Source organism: Callithrix jacchus, chromosome 16, assembly GCF_049354715.1.
Source record: "Callithrix jacchus isolate 240 chromosome 16, calJac240_pri, whole genome shotgun sequence".
NCBI classification, from domain to species: Eukaryota; Metazoa; Chordata; class Mammalia; order Primates; family Cebidae; genus Callithrix; species Callithrix jacchus.
The window spans coordinates 14984601-15012292 of NC_133517.1; the positions used below are offsets into that span (position 1 = coordinate 14984601).

Genomic DNA, 27692 nt, shown 5'->3' on the forward strand with positions numbered 1-27692 from the left:
GGATGGTCTCGATCTCTTGACCTTGTGATCCACCCACCTCGGCCTCCCAAAGTGCTGGGATTACAGGCTTGAGCCACCGCGCTTGGCCGATGAATCAGTTTTAGATTTATTGCACATCAAGGTGACTTGAGTTAATAATCGTGTATTGTATATTTCAAAATTGCTGAAAGAATAGGGGTTTTGTTGTTGTTTTTTGTTTTTTGAGACAGTGTCTCACTCTGTTGGCCAGGCTGGAGTAAAGTGGCATGATCTCACCTTACTGCAGCATTGACCTTCTGGGCTCAAGGAAGGATCTTCCTGCCTCGACCCCCAAGTAGCTGGGACTACAGGTGTGAATCACCATGCCTGGCTAATTTCTGTAACTTTTGTAGATATGGGATTTCACCATTTTTCCCAGGCTGGTTTCCAGCTCCAGAGCTCAAGCAATACACCTGTCTCGGCCTCCCAAAGTTCTGGGATTACAAGCGTGACGTTCACACTACAAAAAAATGATACATAAATGAGTTAATATACATATTAATAAGCTTGATTTATTCATTCCACAATGTATACATAAATCATAATATCACATAGAACCCTATAAATATATGTATAATTGTTATTTGTCAATATAAAATAAAAAAAGAGGAGTCCCAGTGAGGAGAAGCAGAATGTGAGGCATATGAGCTGTGCATGCAAACGTGGCTGAGGTGACATGTACCCAGACCCTGATGTTCCCATCTCTACCGGACTGTAGGAGAGGCAGCAGTCACCTTGGTGCCACAGGTAGGTAAATTATTCCCAGAAACTCAGCCTCTTGTCTGCTTTCCTGCCCTCCCAGCACTTTTTTGAGCCAGATATACTCCTTACTCAATGCTCTTTGCATAAACTAGCTAAAGTGGGTTCCAGCTATGCATTCAGGAATGTGGTTGACACAACCTGTGAGACCCAGCTCAGGTACTCAAAGACCTTAAGGACTAGTGGAGCAGATCACAGTCATTTTGCTCCGGGATGACAGGATTAGAATTTGTATATAGCAGTGAATACTTTTCAAAGCACTGGCTTTTGTAAGATAGTAGGGCTTCTGTAGCACACAACAACCAATGTTAAAGAAAATCTTTTAGGTAGAACAACAACAACAAAAATACCAGATAAAAATCTGGGTCTACTCAAAAGTCTCAGGAACATCAAAACCATGAAATATTTTTTTTTTTTTAATTGTGCGTTCTTTTGACAGATGAGGAAATTGAGGCCCTTGAGAAGTTAAATGATATGGAAATAAGGTAGTGATTATTGAGAATAGAATTCAGGTCTTAAAACTCCTAATCTAGTGCTCTGTCCTCTGAGTGACCATTTGGAGAATGGTCTATTCTGCAGGAAACCCTAAAAGAATTATGCCTTTGAATTACTGAAAAATAGTCATGCTCAGGCCTTGCTAACTGAGATGCTGGACCCACTGACACACAGGTGAAAGGCTTTGTGGCCCATTACTCATCCCTTGAACCATCTCATCTCACTCTAATAGCATGTTTAATGGAAACCCATCAGCTAAATGTCAGACGTTATTATCACCTCCTTCACCACCTCCTAAAGATCATTATCTGTAAGTGTAATAGAGACATTTATATTGACAAAGAAAAATGGAAAGTTGTCTAAAAGTTTAAATAAATTCTTAATGTATGTTTGAAGAAGATATACAAAAGCTGTGGTAATAAAGTCTCTAATTGCACACTATCCTAATGCAAATTTTCAAGAAAAAGCCTTATATTTCATATTGTGGTTGCTTCTTCAACAAAGAGGTTTACCTGCAATTGCGAGAGGTGCTAAAAATAGCTGTAATAAATGTTGACAATTGGACAAAAAAAAAAGGTGACTTACATAAAACGAGAGTGCACAGGCCTGCGCAATCCGAACGCAGTGGGCCAATCTGGTGCTTTACCAGTAACCACATTTCCCTGTTCTGACAGTAGGAATTGCAGAGAGATACCTTTCAGCTGCAAGGCAGATGCATCATTTACTTTACCGAGCCCTTCTTCTTTAAAAGGAAGATTAGGAGGACTGGCAACTCATTTTCCCCTTCTTTTTTATGCTATCTGCTTCTCAACTTTCTACTACTTTTCTTCCCCTCTCCATGTAGCAGATTCACGCCAGATGAATGAGGCAGGACTCTTGCTCAGGACAGGTTAAAAAATACTGCGGACACTCTTATAGTTACATATGTATGAAAATAGGAGAAATGAAGGCACTATAATTTGGCTGCAGAAATTAACTACATGGCTATGGGTCTCTGCATCCATATGGCCTTTGCTACAAGAGATATTTTTAGCAGTGGCAGGGTTGCGAAGGAAAGGATAGAAAGAGCTACCATTTGCAGATACCATGTACCAGCTGCTGTGCTTAGTACACATTTTCTCATTAAATTTCACAATAGCTTTTAAGACAGGTACTATTATTATTACTATTAGTTTACATATCAAGAATCTAGGGTTCAAGGACAATTAGTAACTTCAGCAAGGCCATAAAGTTAGACAGGGGCTCCAGAGTTGTGTGGTCAAGTTACACTTCATATGCTGAGGCTTGCTGACAATTTGGCTCCAGGTAAGTCCTCATTAACCAGTCACAGCTGCCACTTCTAGGGAGGGTGAAATGAGACCAAAGGTACTAACATGATTTGAAAATTGTAAAGCATTTATTCATTTCTCAGATGGTATTTACTCAATGCCCACGTCTTAGATTCATGGAAGAAAATACATAGTTTCTGCAGTTAAGGAATTAGTAGCCTTAGGAGGAGACGGATGTCTGAACAAATAACTATGATAAGAGCACAGGTATGAAAGAAGCTTATTACATGTAATAGGAGAATTCCAGGTGCCTGTAGAACACAGAAAGGACTTCACAGAAATGGCAGCATTTGAGGAAGACATGAAAGATAAGTAGAATGTTGTTGGTGGACATGACAGGAGAGAGTATGGAATGTCTGGGGAACCATAATCACTTTAGCACTGCTGGGAGTCAGGTGGTAGTTGAGCAGCTTGAGTGAAACAAGGCTGGATAGGCGGGTAGGGGCCAGATCATAAAAGGCCTTGTCAGACATACAAAGGAGTATACATTTTTAATTCATCTGTGAAGGGGCCAAAAAAGCTGTGGCCAGAATAGAATTACAATCAGATATACATATTGTCAATAATCGATAGGGTGGTAGAGTCGGGGAAGAATTCAAGGGAGCAGGATTTGAGATTGGGAGAGGAAAGCTGTGGCTATCTGGACTAGGAAAGAAATGCTGAGTGTGAGGAGAATATGACAGAGCAATTGAGGCTATAAATTTATAATTTTTTTATCACACCGATAAAGAAAGTCAGAGGCATGTAGGATGACTCCACAGGTTCTGACTTGGACAGATGGGTAGATGGTGTGTTGGTGACATCAACAAAGATAGGTAATAGAGAATGGGCTTAGGGGAGTGAGTTCAGAATGCTAAATGTTGGACGTGAAGATCCAGGCTGGGGTGACATCCAGGAAGAAATACCCAGCACAGAGTCACACAGCCCTAATGCATGGCTCACCTGTTGTTCTGATGACCTCTTTACTTACACATATTCAGAACAAGACTGTAAGTTCTTCATAGGCAAAGGCTGTCTTGTTAACTGCTGCGCATGTAAAACCCTAATAAATGTGTAACAAATGTATGTGTTTGACCACAAGAACAGGGTCTCAGGTGGTTATGAAGCTCTGAAAGCCAGCATGGAGGTCGCAAATGAAGCTTTGTGTATCCATTAAGGTTACGGCAAGGAACAAAAGGACTTAAGGGAAGATAGTTTAGTGAAGGCATCATTTACAAAGTTGTGGGCATGGTTAAGGGCACTGAGCTGAGCAGACAGCTGTTCATACTCCTAGGCCTGAAAGGCCAAAGGGAAGATTGAGTTTCAGCACAGTTTATGAGACTGGAGCCAGGGAGGGATAGTCTGGTAGGAAATGTACTAATGAAAAAAACCAGCCCCTGCCAGCATGGGGCACCAATACAAGGAGGGGAGAAGGGAGAGAAATATCCCCACCTTTCTTTTCTCTTGCCCTCTCATCTGTTGCTGATGCCTATTGGCCAAATCCATTGGAGGGGAGGGGAGTGTGAGCCAAACAGTATATAGGAGGCAGTTTCTCCACGAAGCATGCTCAAAGTCAGGGTGGGGAACAGACCTGCAAATAATACGTGCAATATAGTAGTAAACAAGCACAAGAGACTGCTAGTCTGTGGTGAGATCTTGATTAGTTCCTAAAGAAGGTAACAAGTAGTTTAATTCCTTTTTTTTCTTGAGACGGACTTTCACTCTTGTTACCCAGGCTGGAGTGCAATGGCGCGATCTTGGCTCACTACAACCTCCGCCTCCTGGGATCAGGCAATTCTCCTGCCTCAGCCTCCTGAGTAGCTGGGATTACAGGCATGTGTCACCATGCCCAGCTAATTTTTTGTATTTTTAGTAGAGATGGGGTTTCACTATGTTGACCAGGATGGTCTCGATCTCTTGACCTCGTGATCCACCTGCCTCGGCCTCCCAAAGTGCTGGGATTACAGGCTTGAGCCACCACGCCCAGCCCCAATTAGTTTAATTTCTAAACATTGACTTGCAATAAATTAGCCTTGGATTTCCATAACCAGGTAGCTGCTGTCAACACACTTGCATGTTGGAGCTGTCTCCTTTGGATCACAGGAAACTCCTTCCTGGAGCACGGTTGTATAGTTGCTTCTTTCAAATATTCATATCCCTAACCACATCAGACACGAGCCAAGATAAGGGCTCCCTCTTAGCTGTTTGCCCACCTGGAAGATAAATATTTCTTCCATAGTACCAACTTTCACTCCCAGAGATAAATTCTCACTTCCTTCCATCTGTGCTAGATATTACCTTGGGCCAAATACCCAGGATTAACGTAGCATATGTCCAGGGGAAGGGGCGGGATGTGACCCAGTTATGGCCACTAACTCTGTTCACTTGGAAATGAAAAAAAACTCTTAGAATACTTTTTAGCCTTTCAAGTATTTTTTGCTATGGCCGGTTAGGCACACGAGTTTGAAATTGGGACATGGGAGCATGTTTCTTCTTTGGCTGATTATTGAGCGATCTCAGTACTCACATGAGCATCTATGCCTTAGGGATAACAAACGCTAGTTACCTTCCCCGTCTTACTCAGTAGCCAGTCTTTTTGTTATTGGGCTCCTTCCCCTTTCTGAATTGTTCACTGTTTCAGACATTTCCCTGAGGACAATCATGAGGCTGTTTTAATAAAGCTGTTCTTAGTAGGCTTATTATACCAGATTAGACAGCCACCTCTCACTCTGTTTAATTTTGTAGTTATTCAAGACTGAAAATAAATTTCTTGATCCTCTTTCATATTGATTAATCATAGCATAATTAAGGAAGAATAAAAGACAGCTGACTCATCCAGTTTACACATTTATCTAAACTACACATTGGCAAAGATGAAAGATGAAACAGAAGATGAAAGAATATATATATAATACCATCTATCTAATCTTCCTTAGTATATATAATATATATTTGTAATAATATATCATTACATAATTCATAGTATTGTTTGTATAATGTAAGAAAGTACAAACAATAATACAATGTGCAGCACCTGTCTTCAGGGTTAACTCAATCTTTCTTCAAGAGCCTATCTAACAAAATAGGATAGGCCATGGAATTCAATCCCACGGAGCGAGTTTAGAGTATGTCTCCTTTCTCTCTCTCTCTCCATACTGGATTTAGATACTGTTTGATTGACTACCTGTCCCGTGGAGAGAAGATGCTATTAGATTTCTCCTCTAAAGATATGTTCCTTCTTTATCACAAGTTCCAAGATTCACTTTTTACTATGACTTCTGGAGCCAGAGTAGAATGTCACTTTCAACTCTGATGACTTCCCTGCGTGAGTGTAATGTAACAAAGAGATTAAACTAGATCACACCCCCACCCCATCTCCACAGTTGGCCTAGTTTATTGTGGACAACAAAATTAAATAGCAGTGGGAGAAGAATTCATTGAGTTGTTATCTAAAAATCCTTCCGGGCCAAGGAAAGAAATGTTGTTGGTGTTTTACCTTTCAGTTCATGCTTATCCTTAGCCTTCTTCAGATGCTGGTGACTTTGCTGCAGAGGCTCAGCTTGCCCCAGGAACATCCCGAGTTGTGGTGAACATTTGTTTCTGGGTGAGGTCTCTCCTTCCTCTGCCGCACCCCCAGTGACGGTGGTAAATACATGTGGGGTGATTTCGCACGACCTTACAATAATCCAATTTTTCAGTTGTGGGGAATGCTAGAAAGACAGGAGGCAATGTTACAATCTGCCCTACAGCATTTTTTAAGGTAGCTCTCCTGTAACAGGGAACCAAGTTTTATTGAGAAGAGCTATCTTTAATCAGAAAAATATACCAAGGAAACGTGTTACATTGATTTTACTACTAAAAATTGAGATTCTGGAGCAAAGGCAATTGGTATGAGTCAGAACCTTGAAGTTGATGAGCCACGTGCCGCTGGGCAGGGCTCCTGATTGCTTAGTGCGATCTGAGAATAAGTATGTCCACGTCTATACAGCTCCTGAGCTCATCCATCTTGAGGGGTTACCCACAACTGTGCTGAGCACAGTTGTTTATATTCACACATATTCGTTCAATTCCAATTATTAAAATAATTAGGCCACAATACGGTTTACCCAGATAATTTAGCATTCTTACCAAATTTACCATTAACTAGTGACTTGAGGATTCTGTGATCAGCTTCTATGGCAAACAAGAAAAATACAACCAAAATGTCATAGATGCAGTTGAGCCTTGAAAGTATCGTGGCAACGTGCTGCTAAAAGTGTCCATTTGGTGAAAGGCACAAATGTTGGCAGTTGTCCATACTAACCCTGCTCATGTGCAGAGGTTCCTTCAAAATCATTAGAACTGCTAGCTCTTTCTTCATTAAAATAAATGCATACTGAAGTCATACATTAGCTGTCTCTTTGTTTTGCAATCAATTAAGGCAGGTTTTCAACAGCTAAATTTCTCCAAATGTTCTCTAATGGGTTTCATTTATATTCTGCTTTTCGAAATTCAGATATAAAAGGCATTGGCATCATTAATATCCTTTTCAAAAAAACGTCTTTCAGATCATTTGAATGGCTATACATTTGGGTGGAATCCTTCTGTATCTGGGTTGTAACAGGCACAATGAAAGCAGTGTATGAATACAGTACTGCAGCTGTTCAAAACATCGCCACCCCTATTGCCGTCACTGAACGGTTTGCTAGGCACTACACAGGAGTACAAAATTCCCCAGTAAAGTGAACACACTTTTAACACATATGAACATACTTAAAACCTCAATTTTCTCTACGCTATTTAAAAACCTAATGCACTATCATCATGGGTTCACAGTAAAGTTCTGTCCTTCTGCAAAACTGCCTGTAGCTAATCTTACCAGTGAGGCATGCATGAGAACACCGCTGTCTTCTCATGTGTATTACTAAATTTGGTAATATGTTATTTTTTTGGAGGAGGAAAAGTATATACGATTTTATTTTCAGATTATATCATTTATTTAGGGTTTTCTATTTCTATTTCTATACTTTTCATATGACATTCAGTATCACATTGTGAGAACGAAATTATGTGATTCTGTTCCAGCACTAATAACATTTCATTTAAGATATAAGACAGCTTTTTCTGTCTCCTGGGGACAATGTAGACCATGAATAGTAAACTACTTAGCGGTTCTGGAAGGATAAGTGTTTTTTTCTAGTTCTGCTGTGCAACATGGGTTCTCTCCCTTGTGGAGAGGTGAAATGGGTAAAGAGTAAAATGTATTAAAGGAGTGACATGAAAAATTCTTAGCATTCTCTTCTTTGGTATCCTACAAACTCAATCTCTCAGAAATTTAATATCTGTCAGCATTTTGACAACCAAGAGCCCGTTTGATTCCCAAACCTTTGATACTTTAATATTCTTCTCATCAGATTCTCAACTCACCCCCTCTCCCAAAATAAGCCACCAACCCTTCGCAAACACACCAAGCCTGAGGCGGATCTAAGTGGATTGCATGTTTCTACCATTATAACATTAATTTTGCTGTTGTTGTTGTTATTGTTGTTTGAGATGGAGTTTCGCTCTTGTTATCCAGGCTGGAGTGCAATGGCGCGATCTCGGCTCATCACAACCTCCGCCTCCTGGGTTCAGGCAATTCTCCTGCCTCAGCCTCCTGAGTAGCTGGGATTACAGGCACGCGCCACCGTGCCCAGCTAATTTTTTGTATTTTTAGTAGAGACGGGGTTTCACCATGTTGACCAGGATGGTCTCCATCTCTCGACCTCGTGATCCACCGCCTCGGCCTCCCAAAGTGCTGGGATTACAGGCTTGAGCCACCGCGCCCGGCCAACATTAATGTGTTAATAAATGCACAACACGTAGTACAAAACCCCACAAATGCAGAGGAAGAGTAGGTTCTATTTCCTAACGAAGTCTAATAGAATTTCCTGTTCACAATCAGAGATTGCCAGAGAGACATGGATTTGTGCTATCTTTAATTTCCAGGCAGGTAAGATAAGCTTAGAACTCTTTAACCTCAGTTCTCACCTGCAAAGCAATCTGGCCTTGGGGATAAGAGAAGTCCTGTTAAGAATTGTCTACGGGCCGGGTGGGCGCGGTGGCTCATGCCTGTAATCCCAGCACTTTGGGAGGCTGAGGCGGGTGGATCACGAGGTCAAGAGATCGAGACCATCCTGGTCAACATGGTGAAACCCCGTCTCTACCAAAAATACAAAAAATTAGCTGGGCATAGTGGCTCGTGCCTGTAATCCCAGCTACTCAGGAGGCTGAGGCAGGAGAATTGCCTGAACCCAGGAGGCGGAGGTTGGGTGAGCCGAGATCGTGCCATTGCACTCCAGCCTGGGTAAACAAGAGCGAAACTCTGTCTCGAAAAAAAAAAAAATTGTCTACAAGCAGGACCATACATCCATTTGAAGCAGGTATATTCTGTAAATTTACATTATCTTTTGATTGTAATTTTCAAGGCAGCAGAAGCAAAGATGACTTCCCTGGAGCTGACTGGCTGTTGCACATGGGAGGATGGTCAGCTCTAAGGAGAGTGTGGAAATTAGGGGATGGTCGTGTATGAAGTCATAATTCAGTAATAGGAGCCTCCTGGAGCTTCTGGGGTGGGGGTGGCAAAGCCAACGGGCAAGGGATGAGAAGAGGGGCAATCCTATGCTTGGAGAATCACTGATTTTTGACATGACAAGCCAGGCAAACTTGGTAAAGCTATTTGAGTATATCAGCAGCGGTTTCCAGAAAGTATTATTACCACAGATGTTACTGCAAGATAATCAAAAGAACACATCTAATTTGGGGATGTGGAGTACTTGTTTCTGTTGCTGATTCTATCATTTGAAGCTTTCAGAGCTGAAGGCTTTCATGATTAAGCACATATTATTCTCCTGGAAGATATTTCTTTTTTGGCAGATAAGATAATGGAACAGAGCCACTGTTTGTCAAGAGGAGTTACTATGTCATTAAAAAGCCTTTAACACAATGTTTTTCTCTTTTCCATGCTGGTTGAAAAGATTTGAATGCAAAAGCATAGATGTAACAATAACAGTACAAAACCTAAATTGTCCATGGAAAAGCTTAAACCAACTTAAAACTTTGCATTTGCCAAATGCTCTTCAGGCAATTTAAATGTAATTCAAAACAGGCGCTCAGTAGCCACAGATGTGTGTTGCCTCAAAATGTTCTTTGTGTTGGTTGCATAGATCCATTTTCTTTCTGAAGGTGCTTTTAAAAATTGCCTCTACTGCTGCAGGAGGTAACAAAAAATCAAAATACAATGATATAATTGATATGATTAAATTTTTTTTATTAACCCTGGAAAAGTATTATCATTTACTTCAAAAAATTATTAATTATACTGTTTTGTTGAACCTTAAGAATAATTCCAGAAGGGCCTTTGCAGGGTAATAGGAGTTTATTCAATGCCTAGTATTCTGAATTCAAAGAGATGATCTGAAACTCCCCTCACTTTAGCAATAGATACAGAGGAGCTTCTGTTTTTGCTCATTTGTACAAAGAGGGCACCACACACTTTGTACACACGTGTCCATGAGAGGCCAAAGACACGCCCTAAATATTTTTCAGAAGCTCCTCAGTACAGCTAGGTGCCACCCCAGGAAGTCTGTTCCCTCTAACACTGTAGAATTGTGATGCTCCTTGATCAATTGACGGTTCAGGAGACACCTGAACGAAGGAAGTTATGAAAGATTTCTGGGGACCTTTTGGAAGTGAATCAAGGTTCCTAACTGAAATAAACCACACGATGTTGCTCTAAGACCTTAATTTGCCATCTCTGGTCTGGGCCTTCACAGGCACTATGTGCTATTGAACTCCTTAACCTGCCCTGTCTCCAGTACAGTGGACTGGACTTGGGGCACTGCTCCACCCAGAGAATGGCCTAAAAAGGGAACTCATTCCTTAGGGAACGTTCTCTCCTGTACCTTCTGGGTCTTTAGGAGAGGCCTCCTGACCTTTTGAGTCACCTCATTCAATCATCCTGTAACCTGACTGGGAGAGGGTGGTAACAGAGATCCAAGACTTTGCTTCAGGCTGGTTGGATGGAATGGGTGCTGGCTTCCTCATTAAACTGGTGTATGGAACTTTCCTAAGTCTCAGCTCCTTGCGAATGGCATGAGATTAATAGTATTCCAAAATTAGCCAGGTGTGGTGGCGGGTACCTGTAATCCCAGCTACTTGGGAGGCTGAGGCAGGAGAGTCACTTGAACACGGGAGGCAGAGGTTGCAGTGAGCTGAGAGCATGCCATTGCACTCCAGCCTGCGCAACAAGAGTAAAACTCCATCTCAAAAAAAAAAAAAAGGATTAGTAGTATTCATCTCATAGAAAAGTGACAACTAAATGAGGTTTTACATATGAATGCCCAGCACAGTGCCTGCTACACAGTAAGCGCTCAATAAATACTAGTAAGCTGTAGGAGCAGTGGCATCCACGGTAGCTGTCAAAGTTATGGAAGGAAATGCTTGACATTTTGTGAGCTTGGCTATGGAAATGTTTAATAAAATACCCTTCCATTGTGACACTACACTTTCTTTTTTTCTCTCAGCTTCCGTGCAAATACACTGTGACTTCAATTTGATTTGTCAGTGTCAATGTGGGACAAAAATCATCAAGTTCTGGCTGGGCGCGGTGGCTCATGCCTATAATCCCAGCACTTTGGGAGGCCAAGGCAGGTGGATCACGAGGTCAAGAGATCGAGACCATCCTGGTCAACAAGGTGAAGCCCCCGTCTCTACTAAAAATACAAAAATTAGCTGGGCATGGTGGTGCGTGCCTGTAGTCCCAGCTACTCGGGAGGCTGAGGCAGGAGAATTGCTTGAACCCAGGAGGTGGAGGTTATGGTGAGCCAAGATTGTGCCATTGCACTCCAGTCTGGGTAACAACAGTGAAACTCCATCTCAAAAAAAAAAAAATTATCAAGTTCTGCCTATAGCTCTCTGGTGGCCTATCCTCTCCCATTTAGAGCCTACTCATATTGGGTAGTGGGAAGGTAATTGATAAAGCAGCAGATTTTTGCAATCCATTCTCTTACTATGGGACTTCTTTTGCAATCCATTCTCTTACTATGGGACTTCTTTGTAATCTTTCCATAAACAGGTTAATGGTAGAGTTGGCAAACACCTAAACATTGTTTAGGATGCACCTGTTTGGGTAGGATTGTTTGTAGTAACCAGACCTGGAATCTACAAATAGATGGAGCATGACCCCGTAGAATACATCACATATATATGCTATGTGACTGTGAGTATAAGACAGAAAACCTTCATACATAATGTGGCCCTCTTCTGTGCAAGTGATGTTAACTCTACATACACCTTGTAATCCCAGCACTTTGGGAGGTCACACATGATCCATGGAAGGAAAGGTCCTGGAGCGCTGCACTGAGGGTAGCGGACCTCTCCCTGCTTTTCCTGTGGCTCACAATGACCTCTGAAATTACTAGTAAAGCTTGATGCTGGGTGAGAGCTCAGGTTCTCTGGCACCTTTATTGACAATCGGAGCCTGTGTGCTATGTCAGGTAGGAAGGTGAGTGTCATGGAAGGTAGTACAGTGCCTGGTGTACAAAAAGTCCCCGCCCCCAACAATGCTTGTTGAATAAAAGGATAAACGAATAAGACAGTAAACAGACAAATGAATGAGTGAATGAACGGGGACTTTTTCTTCCTACTGTCAGTTGCAAATCACCAGAAGACATTAAAAGAAACAAAATACCCAAGAGCGATTCTTTAATCGTGGGTTTCCAGGCATCTTGATTGGCTGAAAAGGAGGAAAGAAGGGCAGGAGACTCCTGAAACTCTTCAGACTTACCCTCCTTCCTGTTGCAAGTGCTTGTTTGGATTTTCTGGGGCATGGGGGAAGCACTTTTTAAATTTTTTTTTAAAGGATAAACCAAGATGAAATTGTCTGAATTTAAGTCAAGGAGTAATTTGGTCTGATTATACAGTACTTAAGTCTGAGCCTGTATGACATTTGCTAATTGGCCTGACTACAACCACCTTTAAAGAGCCATTATGTGGAACAAAACAGGTTATTGAATTCATAAACAGAGAGAGCACTTACAATCAATTTTGGGGCTTATCATACATTATATACATGTGTCAATGTATCACATGTACATCATAAATATGTATAATTGTTACGTATCAATTTAGAAAAAAAATTTAGGACTTAAAAAAGCATAAAACAGCCAAGGCCCACTAAATACATTTTGAAATTACAGATTTTCCGGCAGTGTATAACAAGCTAAGTTGCTACACTCTAAGATTGCTTCTTAGCACAAGGAGATTCTCCATTATATGCAAATCAAGCCGGCATCAATGAATGGAATCTTGTTGGTCTTACTGGAATAGACTTAAGGGGAAAATAGAAGTGCCCTGGAGAATAACTTATCTTTTCTTTTTGGAGAAGACCTTTTAAAGCCCTGTGTACTGCCGGCGCGGTGGCTTATGCTTGTAATCCCAGCACTTTGGGAGGCCGAGGCAGGTGGATCATAAGGTCAAGAGATCGAGACCATCCTGGTCAACATGGTGAAACCCCGTCTCTACCAAAAATACAAAAAATTAGCTGGGCATGGTGGCGCGTGCCTGTAACCCCAGCTACTCGGGAGGCTGAGGCAGGAGAATTGCCTGAACCCAGGTTGCGGTGAGCTGAGATCACGCCATTGCACTCCAGCCTGGGTAACAAGAGAAACTCCGTCTCAAAAAAAAAAAAAAAAAAAAAAAAGCCCTGTGTACTTTTTTCCTGAAAGAGTAGGACACACATGATGCCTTCAAGCTTTTAGGCTACAAGGCGTTCGTCACAGACCTCGCTGAGGGTTTTTTCAAGGTTCAGGATGTTGTCTTTGTCACTGCAAAGAAACCAGAGCTAAATTGATAAAGTTCTTTATAAATTAGACTTAAGCAAAGCAACTGGAAAACTCCAAATAAGAAAACTCTACCGCTGTAAGTTCTGCTCATACCTGTTTTGCTCTCCGTTGTACTGAAGTCACACTGTCTGGCACAGAAGTTGATATCAACCTACTTACCTTTGTTCTAATGCCTGATACTTCAAATGTTTATGTGGCCATCGGGTACTTCCCACATCCAGCCATGCCTTCTGGTCTTGAGCCCATTGTTTGAGAGCAAAACTGAGAAGCCACAGTTTGCTACTGCTGCTATGTTTGTGACAATTTCCACAAGAGCACCAGGATTCTGGGGTCTGCCGTGGGAGCTATAGGCTAGCTAACTTCAGGATAAGATTTTTTTTTTTGAGACGGAATTTCGCTCATGTTACCCAGGCTGGAGTGCAATGGCGCGATCTTGGCTCACCGCAACCTCCACCTCCTGGGTTCAGGCAATTCTCCTGCCTCAGCCTCCTGAGTAGCTGGGATTACAGGCACACGCCACCATGCCCAACTAATTTTTTGTATTTTTAGTAGAGACGGGGTTTCACCATGTTAACCAGGATGGTCTCGATTTCTTGACCTCGTGATCCACCCGCCTCAGCCTCCCAAAGTGCTGGGATTACAGGCTTGAGCCACCGCGCCCGGGCAGGATAAGATATTTAAGGAAAGCAATCCTGTAATTATGTTAGCAAAGATTTGTAAACAGAAAGAAAAGCTACAGCCTGCCAAAGTATTTTTAAGAAGAGGCATACTGTTGATTTATTCCACATTTAACAACTGATATAAATAAGCAAATTCCTGCCTTTTGTCATGTGTCAGACATTCTGTCCTCTAGAAGAATGGCATCTAAAAGAAAAACACATCTGGTTTCTGAGCCCAGCCCTGTCATCAATAAAACAGATGGGTTTAAAAGAGACCAGAAGGCAGGACCACAAAGTAAGCTACATGCATTTTTCTAACTGCAATTTCCTTCTTGGTAATTTGAAGCTTGATATAGTCCCTGAATATTGAAACTCCATTTCATGCATTTATAATGTTATATGGAATATGAAAAATTAGAAATAGGAATTTGGTGGGAACAGAGTCTGTTGCCCACATTTAAATCCTTATATTTACCATTCAAGGGTTTATCTCTAATGATAGCAGTGTGCTAGAACACAAAGAGATGAACACAAGGAAAAATGCGTTCACCAAAAATTACACTTTGAGTTCCATCTTTGGGTAAATGGCTTGCCATCTTTCATTTTCGTATTCTCACCTTAAAGTAAAAGATTAGGCAGATGATCCCCTATATTCCTATTATCCTTAGAATTCTAGGACTTATACACACGCTGATGGAATTCTTCACTGGTATAACCTTTCCAAAGGACCATATTTATCAAATATATCAAAGACCCCAGAAATGATCAAATATTTTGACTCAGCAATTTCACTTTAAATTGTATATCTTGAGGATATAAACAGGCATGTATGCAAATATGTATGTACAAGGTATTTATTACAGAGTAGTTTATAATAACAAAATTTTGGAAGCAATAAAAATATTGAGTCATAGATGATTAGTATGTAAATATGTGAGAGTATATTCATAGGCTTGAAAAAATATTTTCTATGTCAGTCTCAGCAATATTTCCTTTGTATTAAATAGCATGGCTAAAAAAGGAAAATAGCCAAACTGTCCTGGACAATAAGTTTTGGGCAATGAAATTCACAGTCAGTAGCCTCTGACTAAAGCTTTGGCTCTGAGCTTTCAGAAGTTCTCCATACCTGGGGCTCTAGCAAAGGATTCATCAAGACAGGAGGTTGCTTTAGTTCAATATTAAGATTCAGTGTTGAGGTAGGAAAATGAAGAGGGGACCAGGGCCTGGCCTGAGAGTCACTCATCAAGCTGCTGTTGGTGCTTGGGAGTGTCCTGGTATAAGGGGAGATTCAGGTCGGCATAGCTTGGTATTCAAACAGTTGGGCATTAAGTGACACCAGAAATCCAGATGTGTCTTCTTGGTGGGCAGAACACAGACAACGATGCGCAATACAGTCAGGTGTCCAGGTAAGAGGTAGAATTACAGGAGTCTTCCAGTTGGTGGGGCAGGCCTCAATGATGGGCTGGGATTCAAGAAAAAGGAAGAAATTGTGGGAAAAGAGGTAAAGAAAGAGAGGTCACTGTATTGTTTTCTGAGCATGGGATACATGGGGTAGAGAGGTGTGGGAATTTGATCTTGCAATGAAGAGCCCCCTTCTCAGAACAGGTAAGGCAAGGAGTGACAATTTAGACTCATCATTCAAAAACTTCACTAAGTGGATCCACAGCTCTCATGGATGTAACCAGGAGTGCGTCTCCAAGCTCTGTTCCTAATCGAGGTCTCACGGGTGGGGAATGGTAAGCCTGCAGTGGAAAAGTGAGAAGGTGGTGACACTATGATCTGCTGTGTGTCTCTGAGATCTCTGCTGCTCTGGGATCTTTGCCTTCATGGGGAACAGACTGAGGCTGTAGCCTTGGTCAAATTCATGCCAGCCAGCTGGCAGAAACCAATCCAAGGACACAAATGGAGCCACACATAAGCGTGTGAGATGAGGAATTTGATGGTTCACTTTAAATGCCACTCTGTTTTTCAGCTCCATGAAAAGTTTTATTTTACAACTGTTTTTGGACTTACCATGTAGCAGCAATGTGTCTTTACAGGTGTCTACTGCATAGACCTCACGCTGCAGTCCAATGATCTGCTTAATTATGACAAAACATAAAACAACCATAAAAAAAGACAAAATCATATTATGAAATAATACAATATTATGTAATGTGTAGCAGTAAAATATATATACCCAAAACCATGAAATGACATCAATCACCAGGCATTTGTTGAGTACCTGCCACGTGTCATGAACTTTACCATGCCCCAGGAAGCAAACATGAGTCTTAAACAGCCCTGGCCTGTGAGCTGCTCTCTGTTTACTCCATAACCAGCAGGATGTCTGTAATTCTTGGCAGCCAAGAGCCACTTTTCCTCTGTGTCTATCAATCCCACATTTTGCCTCATCTACCACCTCTCATGTTTACTGATGCAGAGGCTTAATATACTTGGCCTGGCACCATAATAAAAACGAACAGTTTCTTAGTACGTGTGCTGAGCCCTTGTCTAAGATTTTATCTTATTAATTCACAACAACTCAATGAGGCAGAGACTTTTAGGATACCTGAGTTAAGGGGGTTAAGAAATTTGCTTATGGTCACAGCTGCTAAGTAGGAAGTTGGTGTTTGAACCCAGATAGCCTTGTTTCAAGGTACAGGCGCTTAACAATTATGCTTTGTTGTATCAGTGGCAAGCAAAAGAAGGGCATAGTCTTTACCACTGAGGAATTTAGAATCTACTTCTGGAAGATAAAGTTAAATTTCTGAGAGCTGTGGATGACACAGCATGCAAGGCAGAGTGCAGACTATAGACACCATACGGATTGAAGAAGGTGAGTTCAGCAGTAGGGGAAGGCATATAAGAGTGTGTTTGGGAAAGTGAATAGGATGTGGGAAATGGAAGTTCGAGGCGGGGGTGTTGGGGCATGGGAGTGAGTGAAGTTTGTGTCAGGAACACGACTGAGTACCCTCCAATGGCCACTGGGTCCTGTTAAAGGCAGAGGGGCAGGGAAGCTAGGCGGTGGTTTCTCTTTTTTGCCCTTGAGGACAAAAATATTTTAGACTAACATCTTTTATGCATGCAGTACTATTTCTGAAAAGCTAAAAGTAACCTACGGGGCCTTATCAATTTTAAAAAAAGCAAATCTTTTCTATAGCATTTTCAAAAACTGGTAGGACTCCGCTTAAAAATTCTAAACATTTGATTTTTTATCCTCCTCGATCTATATGAAATTATTCAACAGTCAAGGACCAAAGTAATTACTACTATTGAAATCATACATTATTAAAAAGGCATTTAAAACTGATCTCTCCTTTATTTTAAACATAATTATGAGACACAGTTGTGCAAAAGGAAGATAAATTCTGTGCCACAATGATGCCAAAGCCTTCAATCAATTTGAATCACTGAGGGAAAATAGGCCAAAGCTAGTATCGTAGAACTAAAATACAAAAAAAAAAAAAAAACCCAAAAACCCAACAATAACAAAATAAAACAAAAGTAACATTTTTAAAGCACTTCCCACAAACCAGGATATCTGTTAGTTTTTTCATGTACTATATTATTAGTCACAAAAATTCTATGAGATATTTGTATTCCCATTTTATGGATGAGAAAACTGAGGATTTAAAAGATTATCTTCCCCAAATCAACACGTAGTCATGCTAGAGCACAGACTTGGATCCAGACGTTCTGAATCATTTTGCCATGTGGTTAGCAACCCCCTTTGGCTCAGTTCCCAAATGCAGGCTGGTGTGACTCACAATGACATGAAGTCTCTTCTCCAGTCAGATTCCCTCCAGTATCTTCTTCTGGTGTTTCCGGTAGGACTCCTCTTAAAAGGGTAGTAAGGGAAGCTTATAGTGGTGTATAGATAAAGTATCTGACAAATTGACTTACAATTTTCAATATTCCACTTGAATTCTTGCTCATACCAGAACATTTGACAGCTTACTCAAGGGTTCAGAAAGAAAACCCAAGTATTCTTTTTTTTAAGCCAAACTTCACCTTCCCGTCTGCTGGATTTTTTCACGGGATCAAAGTGAAGTTCGTTTCAAGATGTGGCGTGCAGACGAACAGACCAAACAGAAAGAATATCTCCAATTACTCTGATTTTTGTGATAAATTAGTGCCTATAGGCATTAAGGACTAAATATGAGACAGAGGCAGCTCTCTGGCTGACTGAGCCTGATTTCCATAGCCCTCTGCAAGCCTGCAGCAAGTCCTAGGCCAGGCACAGCATGCTGCAAATGCAGAGCTCCTGGAAACTGGCTTGGGCTTGGCATATAGTCAAATATATTTTGATACCTTGGAGACAGGGGTTAGGATGTCTTGGACGTGAGAAGTTGGAGATATTAGTGATAAAAGTGATCGTCACTTGGACTTCAAATTGAAAAGATTACCCAGAGTGACATGAAATGCTATAGCAGTTCCTCCCAAAGGGAACTTCTACTCATGACAAGGTGCTTTTTGTTTTAGTTTTTGGTTTTGTTTTGTAATGTACATATTAGTCTCTAGGGGGCATTTTGAAAATTGGAGCTTTGACAACTCCCAGGGTCTACGTTCTGGTGTCTCTCTCCTTTTTTTTTCTAGTTGTAAAATAGTAATCTAAAATGATCAAAAAAGATAAATAAATATAGAAGGATAAAAAAATAACAAATATTACCTCCCAATTAACCTCTTTATGCATCAGTTTCTTCATTGGTAAGATGAAAATTATAATAGTACTTCACATCTTTTTTAGAATTAAATTAAACAATCCCTGTATAAAGGTGCTTAGCATATTGCCTTATTGCTTAGCACATAGTAAAAACATATAATAAATGAAGATATTATTATTAATTGTATTATATTAAATGTAACCATTAATAAGGGATATAAAATATCTTGACCCGGGCCGGGCGCGGTGGCTCAAGCCTGTAATCCTAGCACTTTGGGAGGCCGAGGCAGGTGGATCACGAGATCAACAGATCGAGACCATCCTGGTCAACATGGTGAAACCCCGTCTCTACTAAAAATACAAAAAATTAGCTGGTCATGGTGGCGCATGCCTGTAATCCCAGCTACTCGGGAGGCTGAGGCAGGAGAATTGCCTGAACCCAGGAGGCGGAGGTTGCCGTGAGCTGAGATCGCGCCATTGCACTCCAGCCTGGGTAACAAGAGCGAAACTCTGTCTCAAAAAAAAAAAAAAAAAAAAAAAAATCTTGACCTCTTTGATAAACAAAACTCCATCTCTAAATTGAGACTAACTGTACCCTGGGGTCATCGTTGTCTTTGGATTCAGGCTCAGGAGCTCATTGGTGCCAGGCTGTGTTCACTGTTGTTCTTCTGGTAGCTAACATCCCTTGGCCGGGGCACGAAGCACAAGAGTTAGCTGCCTTTTATATGACAAGTCTAGGCCATCTTTTTTGGTATTTATATACGAATGTTCTTAGGTTAGTTTTAAAATCTTTTATTTTGTGACAATCTATGACTTCACTTTTATTAAGTGACTTTCTCTACTATTTTAGAGCAGATTGGAACAATTTGATGATAATAAAATCTTCAGTGCTAAATAGTCTATCTTTTTATGCACAATATAGTCACCCTTAGAGAGCTGAGCTGACCTCAAATTTTGGGCTTACATTTGCTTTTCCCACACTGCGTCAACTAAATCATTAAAACAAACAAAAACACAGCAGAAACTAAGCCTTCCCTTATCTCAGGGAAGTGGCAGATGCTAATTGTAAAGGTTTATCTTCTTTTAACCATGGTCTAGGAGAGCAGTGTTGCTACTTTATCCCAGCTCTAATATCACAAGAAACGGAAATTTCATGCAAGCAAATATTATTTATGAATATGGGCGACTCTAGATGCATTTTTTATGAACATGGAACATTTGGCTTTGCATCTGGCAGTGCGGAGAATAACAAATCCGGCTCTGCACCCTAGGAGACATCCAGATTACTTTATTATTACAATGGTTTTGTAACTCCAGGCAATTTTCAGACACCTGGATATTTATGAATGGTTCAAACCTCCCTGATAGCGTTTTATTCCTACGACTTTGAAGTTAGAGATCATTGGAGTTAGCTGGGTTTGTAAAAGCATGTGGGAAATAAATGCAAATCTTAGCTCCTCAATTTATTAGTGCTTTATTTCATCATTGCCAGTCCTTTCAAAGGTTGACGAAATCTTGGGAGCTCGTGATTGTTACCATGAAGTTCAAGGCTTCCCTCTGGAACACATCGCTGGCGTACTTTGTTAGTCTTAAGTCGTCTTCTTGATTTCTGGTGGGATAAATGTAATTCCTCTGTAGAATTTAATGTAGAAATTGATTAATCTAAATTAGTCTTTTACATCTTTATAAGTAACTCATCCTTATGCTAGCTAACGTTTTTTTAAGTATCTCCTAGAAATCTCTGTTTTTCATCTTACCCAAGCACTCTATTGTTTGAAAGGAATTGGATAGAAAACGATGACTTGGCTTTTAGTACAAAAACCACTATAGAGCCCTTGGAAAGTTTATTTGTGCACTTGTGTATTTTGACACTCACTCAGTAGGTGAACTTACACAGAAGAGAGCCGTGTCTAATAGAACTGTCGGCTTCCATTTATTTTTTGTTATCATCTTGCAGTGCTGTTTTTGGCACACAGTTATGTAAGTCACCAGTCTCCAAAAAAAAAAAAAAAAAAAAAAAAAAAAGGCAGGAGTAATCCTGTGCTGATCGCTTCATGTTTGCCTTAAATAGCACAACACTGACATTTTCCATGCACTAATTCAGGTTTTTACTTGAGAACAAACAGGAATGGCATTAAGGAGATGCCTCTTTTCTCATCTACAGGTTTTATTCCTAAATGTTAATTTAAACATCTTTAGATTCTATTCTGTTTTATTACTCTTTATTTCAACTTTTTCTCTTCCTCCAAAAATGAGTTTTGCACATTTTATTTTATTTTATTTTTTGTAACAGAGTCTTGCTCTGTCACCTAGGCTGGTGTGATCTCGGCTCACTGCAACCTCTGTCAAAGTTATTCTCCTGCCTCAGACTCCAGAGTAGCTGGGACTACAGGTGCCTGCCTCCATGCCTGGCTAATTTTTGTATTTTAAGTAGATATGGGAATCACCATGTTGGCCAGGCTGGTCTCGAGCTCCTGACCTCAGATGATCCTCCCACCTTGGCCTCTCAAAGTGTTGGAATTATAGGTGTGAGCCACCGTGCCCAGCTCTAGTTTTGCATGTTTCAATTTTAGGTTTTAATGTTTAGGTTTTAGGTGTTTTTTGTACAAGTCAAATGTTAACAACTGTATATACGTTTTTGGCTGAGAACTAGGAAACAGACACAGTCTGAGGATTCTAGATTCTAACTTTTAGAATCCGGAAGCACTCCTCTTCTAACAGTTGTCTGGGAGCCCTTCAATCTGCTACCTTTATTTATAAAATATTTATGCCCCACCCCAGTACATGTTCAAGACTTACTATCTCAGAGGTCTACACTGAAATGGACTTCCTAGGGCCCCATGGCTGAACTTGCTCTGAGCCCTGCTCCTGCTCTGAGCTCCTTGCTGAGTGAACAAGTTCATACATCTGCCACTACAGTAGCAGAGAGTTTGTACTGTATATCACCAGCAAACACTAGAAAGATCAAGTAGCCACAATGAAATATCACCTCATACCCATTAGGATGGCTACTATTTTTTAAAAAATCAGAAAATAACAAATGTTGGTGAGCCATGGAGAAATTGGAACCCTTGTTCACTGTTGGCGGGAATGTGAGGTGGTGCAGCTGCTATGGGAAACAGTATGGAAGTTCGTCAAAGAATTAAAAATAGAATTACCATATTATCTAGCAATTCCATTTCTGGGTAGATCTCCAAAAGGATTGAAGAAAGGGTCCTGAGAAAGTATTTGTATATTCATGTCCATAGCAGCATTATTCACAATGGACAAAAGGTGAAAATAACCCAAGTGCCCATCAACAGATGAATGGCACTATGGTTTGAATGTATATGTCCCTCCATAATTCATAAATTGGAATTTATCACCCAAAGCGATGGTACTAAGAGATGGGGCCCTCAGGAGGTGATTAAGACATGGGATTAGTGCCCTTATGGAAGGGCTTGAGGAGTGAGTCTGCCACTTCCGTCCATGTCTTCTGCCTTATGAGGACACAGCATGTGTCCTTTTCTCCCCGCTTCCCTCTGTCTCTCCTGCCACGTGAGGACAGAGTGTTAATATCCTCCAGGGGACACTGCAACAAGGCACCATCTTGGAAACAGAGACTTGCAGATGATTTGATCTTGGATTTCCAGCCTCCAGAACTGTGAGAAATAATTTTCTGTTCTTTATGTATTACACAGTCTCAGGTATTTTGTTATAGCAACATAGACAAAGACAAAAGGATAAAGAAAATGTGGTATATACTTAGAGTGAAATATTACTATTCAGCCTTAAAAGGGAAGAAAGTTCAGAATATGCTACAACATGGATGAGCCTTGAGGAGCTGAGGCTAATTGAAATAAGCCAGACACGAAAAGATGCATACTCTATGATTCCATTTATTTGAGGTGTTTGAGGTACCTCAGTCAAATTCAGGGAGACAGAAAGTAGAATGGTGGTTGCCAAAGGATGGAGGATGAGAGAAATGGGGATTGTTGTTTACTGGGTGCAGAGTTTTAAAAAATGAAAAGGATTGTGGTGGTGGTCGTACAACAAATGTGAATGTGGTTAACGCTACTGAATTGTATGGTTAAAAGTGGTTCAGATGGGCCGGGCGCGGTCGCTCACACCTGTAATCCCAGCACTTTCGGAGGCCAAGGTGGGCAGATAATTTGAGGTCAGGTGACCAAGACTGACCCGGCCAACATGGTGAAACCCCATCGCTACTAAAAATACAAACATTTAGCCGGGTGTGATGGTGGGCGCCTGTAATCCCAGCTACTTGGGAGGCTGAGACAGGAGAATTGCTTGAACCTGGGAGGTGGAGGTTACAGTGAGCTGAGATGGAGACACTGCACTGCAGCCTGGGCGACAAAGTGAAACTCTGTCTCAAAAAAAAAAAAAAGTGGTTGAGATGAAAAACTTATGTCATATGTATTTCACCACAATTTAAAATAAAATATGTAAAAGATAAATGCACATCCTTAATATTTTTACTGCCTCTAGTGGGTTATTTTTAATTATCTCACTCTGTAGCCCACCACTTTTAAGGCATGCTAACAAGCCAAAGGTGCTAGACACAGAGATGCACCTTCCACCTCCTTCTCCAAGGAGGGATGCACTGCCTACCCAAGGGAGTGTGCCCAGCAGATGGTCGAGCGGTCAGACACTCTAGGACCCACCTCACCTACAGATAGCTCCCTTGCTGAAGTGATGTCCTTACAGGGCAGCCTGCGTTAGTCATGGAGAGTAGCAGGACCTTAAAAGCCCAGCCCTTTCAGCCTGAGGTGGGACACTCTGATGGTTAGCTCTCATTCTAGACTCTCCCAAGGAGGCCTGCATTGCCGTTATATTTCATCTGCCCAAAGTTACTTCCACCTCTTTCCTTTTCCCAGGTGTGAATTCCTAATCAAAATTTTGCATACAAATTCCATCTCAGTATTTTGGATTTTGAAAAACCCAGCTTGAAACAGAGATCAAGTTGCTATCAAGATGAATGGAAACGGATTCTCTAATTTCTAAACAAGAGTGAACCCGTGTTTAAGTTGCTTAGTGAAATGATGAAGGCCATTACATTTGAAGAATAAAATAAATTAGAGCTCTGAATAGGCAAATGAAGTCCTTTTCTGATGAGGAAACATGCATGCACATCCATGCACACAAGAACCAAGCTAACGTAGAAAAATTATACTACAAAATGAATAGAAACTTCTGCTCTGTAAAAGTTGCTGTGTTTGTAATTCAGGTAAACCTATTTTCTATAAAACAGGTGTGATCAGACATTAATATTTGTTTGCCTCCTCTAAGGAGAATCCTCCCACATTGTAATTGTAGATAGCGATCAACGGGCCTGAACAAACAAGTGGATAAATAGGTCAATCCATCATCAAAACAGCTCAGTGGGAGGGAGAGGAATATAAAACAGCCCTGAATGGCAAAGTGGGAGCTACCAGGTAAGTGAGTAGTCACCATTTAAATACAGTTACAGTGTACCCTTTTGAGTATTTACCCTCTGCTTTTTCTGTGTGCCTCTGTGAACAGCCCTGGAATCTTAGAATTTCGATGACAAATTCCAGACATCTGAAGAATCTTTCCAAACATGATAGTTTCTGCTAATATGAAGAAAAAATTAGCCCATGTATTTTGAGATCACATTTGCACACAAAAAAGAATTAAAGAAATTATAATACAATTTAATTCCTACCTCATTTTGAGTTTAATTATTTGGATATTATAGGAACTTCTTAAATATAAATATATTTTAAACCTTCAAGGCATAATGAGAAATCACTTGTTTGTGACCATGGAAGAAAGAGAGATGTAGAAATGTGAAATAATTTATAAATCCAAGTTAATTATATTTCCATTTGGCTTTTGAATAAGATAAGAAATGACGGACAGGTGTTTGTATACTACGATATGACAGCTAGAAGGTATTGAACACACACAGTGGACTATGTGCACTTTACCTGGGCTCTTTCAGTTTTTTTCTCAAAACAATCTGCAAATAGGGAATTATTATTATATTATTGTAATACTGACTTACAATAAGGAAAGACACAGCTTAGAGGAACTGAACAACTTGGCTAAAGTTGCATGGGGAGGAAGTAAGAGAAACAGGAGGAAGCAGGAGGCTGGCTACAGCGTTGGAGCTCCTAAGACCTACCTGCTGCACATGAATGAACTCAGCCAGTTCATTGAATAACTTGCTAAGTTTTGTTCATGTTGTATGAATTGATGGTTTAATTAAATGTTTGAATCTTGTAATTATATTATTTTGAACTGATAGATTTTCATTAAAAGATGATAAGACACTTAAATCAACTTTTAAGATTTCTTTCCATTAGAAATATAATTTTCAGTCTTATTTGAGGAATGAAACACCAGTCAGTGAGAGTCAATGAATAGTGTTTTTGGATGACTGAACTAAAGGGGAGAATGGTGGAATGATCTGTTTGGTGATCTAATCTCAACTGCTAGGGACATGATGGTTTTAACTTCCTGAGTTTTGAAATTCACCCAACTCAAAGTTTCATTGCCAGGCATGTCATTATCAGTCATTGTCATGGCAGGGCACAAAAATGCCAAATGCATCCATCTGTCTTCTCTGTCTTCCTCCCTATGCCTGTGAGAGGCACTCCTGGTAGATCGTAGCACCTGCCGAGCCCTGATGTAGTCAGGATCCATTCTGCCATATCCCAGGGAACAGCCATCACAAAAACTCTCTGTGATCGCAAAACTTTTCTGTAGTTCTCTAGCACTTGGGGGATGAAAGAGGGGAGGTCAAGGTGCAGCTCTATGTTTGTAGAACATTTATAATGGGTGTTTTTTTTCAATACCCCTGAACAGTCCTAGTTTCCTTTTAAATTTTCAAATCAGGGTTCTGGCATTAAGAAAAAGAGGTTTTAGGAAAAGGGCTATTCTTTCTCCTTTTCTTGGATCCTTCTTAAGTAATTGGATCGTTAAAATGAAAATACAAGCTCATTTAAATTGATAAGAGCTCACTTAACATGTTGGTCTTCTTACTAATAATTTTGTAATATTAAAATATCTTTCTTCCCCCATTTAGATTTTATAAACCTTTATGTGATGGACATGTGTAAGGTGAGTTTAGAATCATTGTCTCTTGGGACACACTAATTGCAATGCTGGATACTTCAGAGACCTCCACAGGCTAAGGAGAGCAGTTATTTTGGGACAAACCTTCAGGTAAACCTCGTATAACAGCTCATCCAAGCTCCCTTTACTTATGAGTAGAAATGAACCTGTGGCTTACAACTAAATAGAAATAAATGTTCTCAGCAGGGAAGAGTCATTACCAATTTAATGAACCAGAGTTCTGTTTATAGCTCTGTGAAGGATCATAATGTGTAAATTTAAATAAAACACCGTGACTTTCCTTTTAAGTGTTAATATGTGAAATATTGACTTAGTCAAGATTCCTAACTTAAAAAGTAAGTGTAAAATTCGAATGTGTCTATCAAGTTCACTGACAGGCAATGCAATTAGAGACTCCAGTATAAATGCAAACAGGCCTCTAAACAATAGCATTACAGGATCTGGGGTTCACATTATTGGTCCGTTGCGCTCAGTCCGTTATAGGGCTGATGACTTTAATTAGCTATGTGCATTTAAACATATGTTTATATGAACACTTGAATATGACAAGCTTCTTTTTTCAGAAAAGAGCTTTGATTTTAGGTTCTAGGGTACATGTGAAGGTTTGTTACATAGGTAAACTCGTGTCATGAGGGTTTGCTGTACAGATTATTTCATTGCTCAGGTATTAAGCTCAGTACCCAATAGTTATCTTTTCTGCTCCTCTCCTTCCTCCTACCATCCATCCTCAAGCAGACTCCAGTGTCTGTTGTTTTTTTTCTTTGTATTAAAGTGTTCGCATCATTTAGCTCCCACTTATAAGTGAGTATACTTGATATTTGATTTATTGTTCCTGCGTTAGTTTAAGGATAATAGCCTCCAGTTACATTCATGTTCCTGCAAAAGACATAATTTTTTTCTTTTTTTACGACTGCATAGTATTCCATAATGAATATATACCACATTTTCTTTATCCACTCTGTTATTGATGAGCATTTAAATTGATTCCATATCTTTGTTATTGTGAACAGTGCTGCAATGAACATTTACATGCATATTTCTTTGTGGTAGAATGATTTATATTTCTCTGGGTATATACTCATTAATGGGATTACTGGATTGAATGGTGGTTCTGCTTTTAGCTCTTTGAGAAATACTGCCTTCCACAATTGTTGAACTAATGATTTACACTCCCACCAGCACTATGTAAGTGTTCCCTTCTCTTTGCAATCCTACTAGGATCTGTTTTTAGTAACAGCCATTCTGACTGGTGTGAGATGGTATCTTCTCTAATGATCAATGATATTGAACTTTTTTCATATGTTTGTTGGCCACATGTGTGTATTCTTTTGAAGAGTATCTGCTTGTGTCCTTTGTCACTTTTTAATGGGGTTGTTTTTCTCTTGTAAATTTGTTTAGGTTCCTTACAGATGCTGGATGTTAGACCTTTGTCAGACACATAGTTTGCAAGTATTTTCTCCCATTCTGTAGGTTGTCTATTTACTCTGTTGATAGTTTCGTTTGCTGTGCAAAAGCTCTTAAGTTTAATTAGATTCCATTTGTCAATTTTTGCTTTTGTTGGATTGTTTTGGTGACTGTCATGAAATCTTTGCCTGTTCTTACGTGCAGGATGGTATTACCTATGTTTTCTTCTAGACTTTTTATAGTTTTGGGCTTTACATTTAAGTCTTTAATCCATCTTGAGTTCGTTTTTGTATATGGTGCAAGAAAAGGGTCTAGCTATACTCTTCCGTATATGACTAGCCAGTTGTCCCATCACATTTGCTGAATAGGACGTCTTTTCTCCATTGCTTGTTCTGGAGATCAGATGATTGCATGTGTGCAGCCTTGTTTCTGGGCTCTCTCTTCT

The 27692-nt window shown here is 40.3% G+C and overlaps 1 long non-coding RNA gene across 3 annotated transcripts in view; it reads left to right on the forward strand.

Annotated features, from left to right (window-relative positions):
- The window catches only part of LOC118148438 (uncharacterized), an 84845-nt gene that overhangs the window by 17424 nt on the left and 39729 nt on the right, over positions 1-27692 (forward strand). For 2 of the 3 annotated variants that reach the window (XR_008477030.2, XR_008477031.2), the window contains exons 2-5: positions 11123-11293; positions 23620-23969; positions 24059-24177; positions 25794-25933. This is a non-coding gene — a long non-coding RNA (uncharacterized LOC118148438). The remainder of the gene's footprint in view (positions 1-11122; positions 11294-23619; positions 23970-24058; positions 24178-25793; positions 25934-27692) is intronic. The other variant, XR_013527847.1, reaches the window with a different exon arrangement.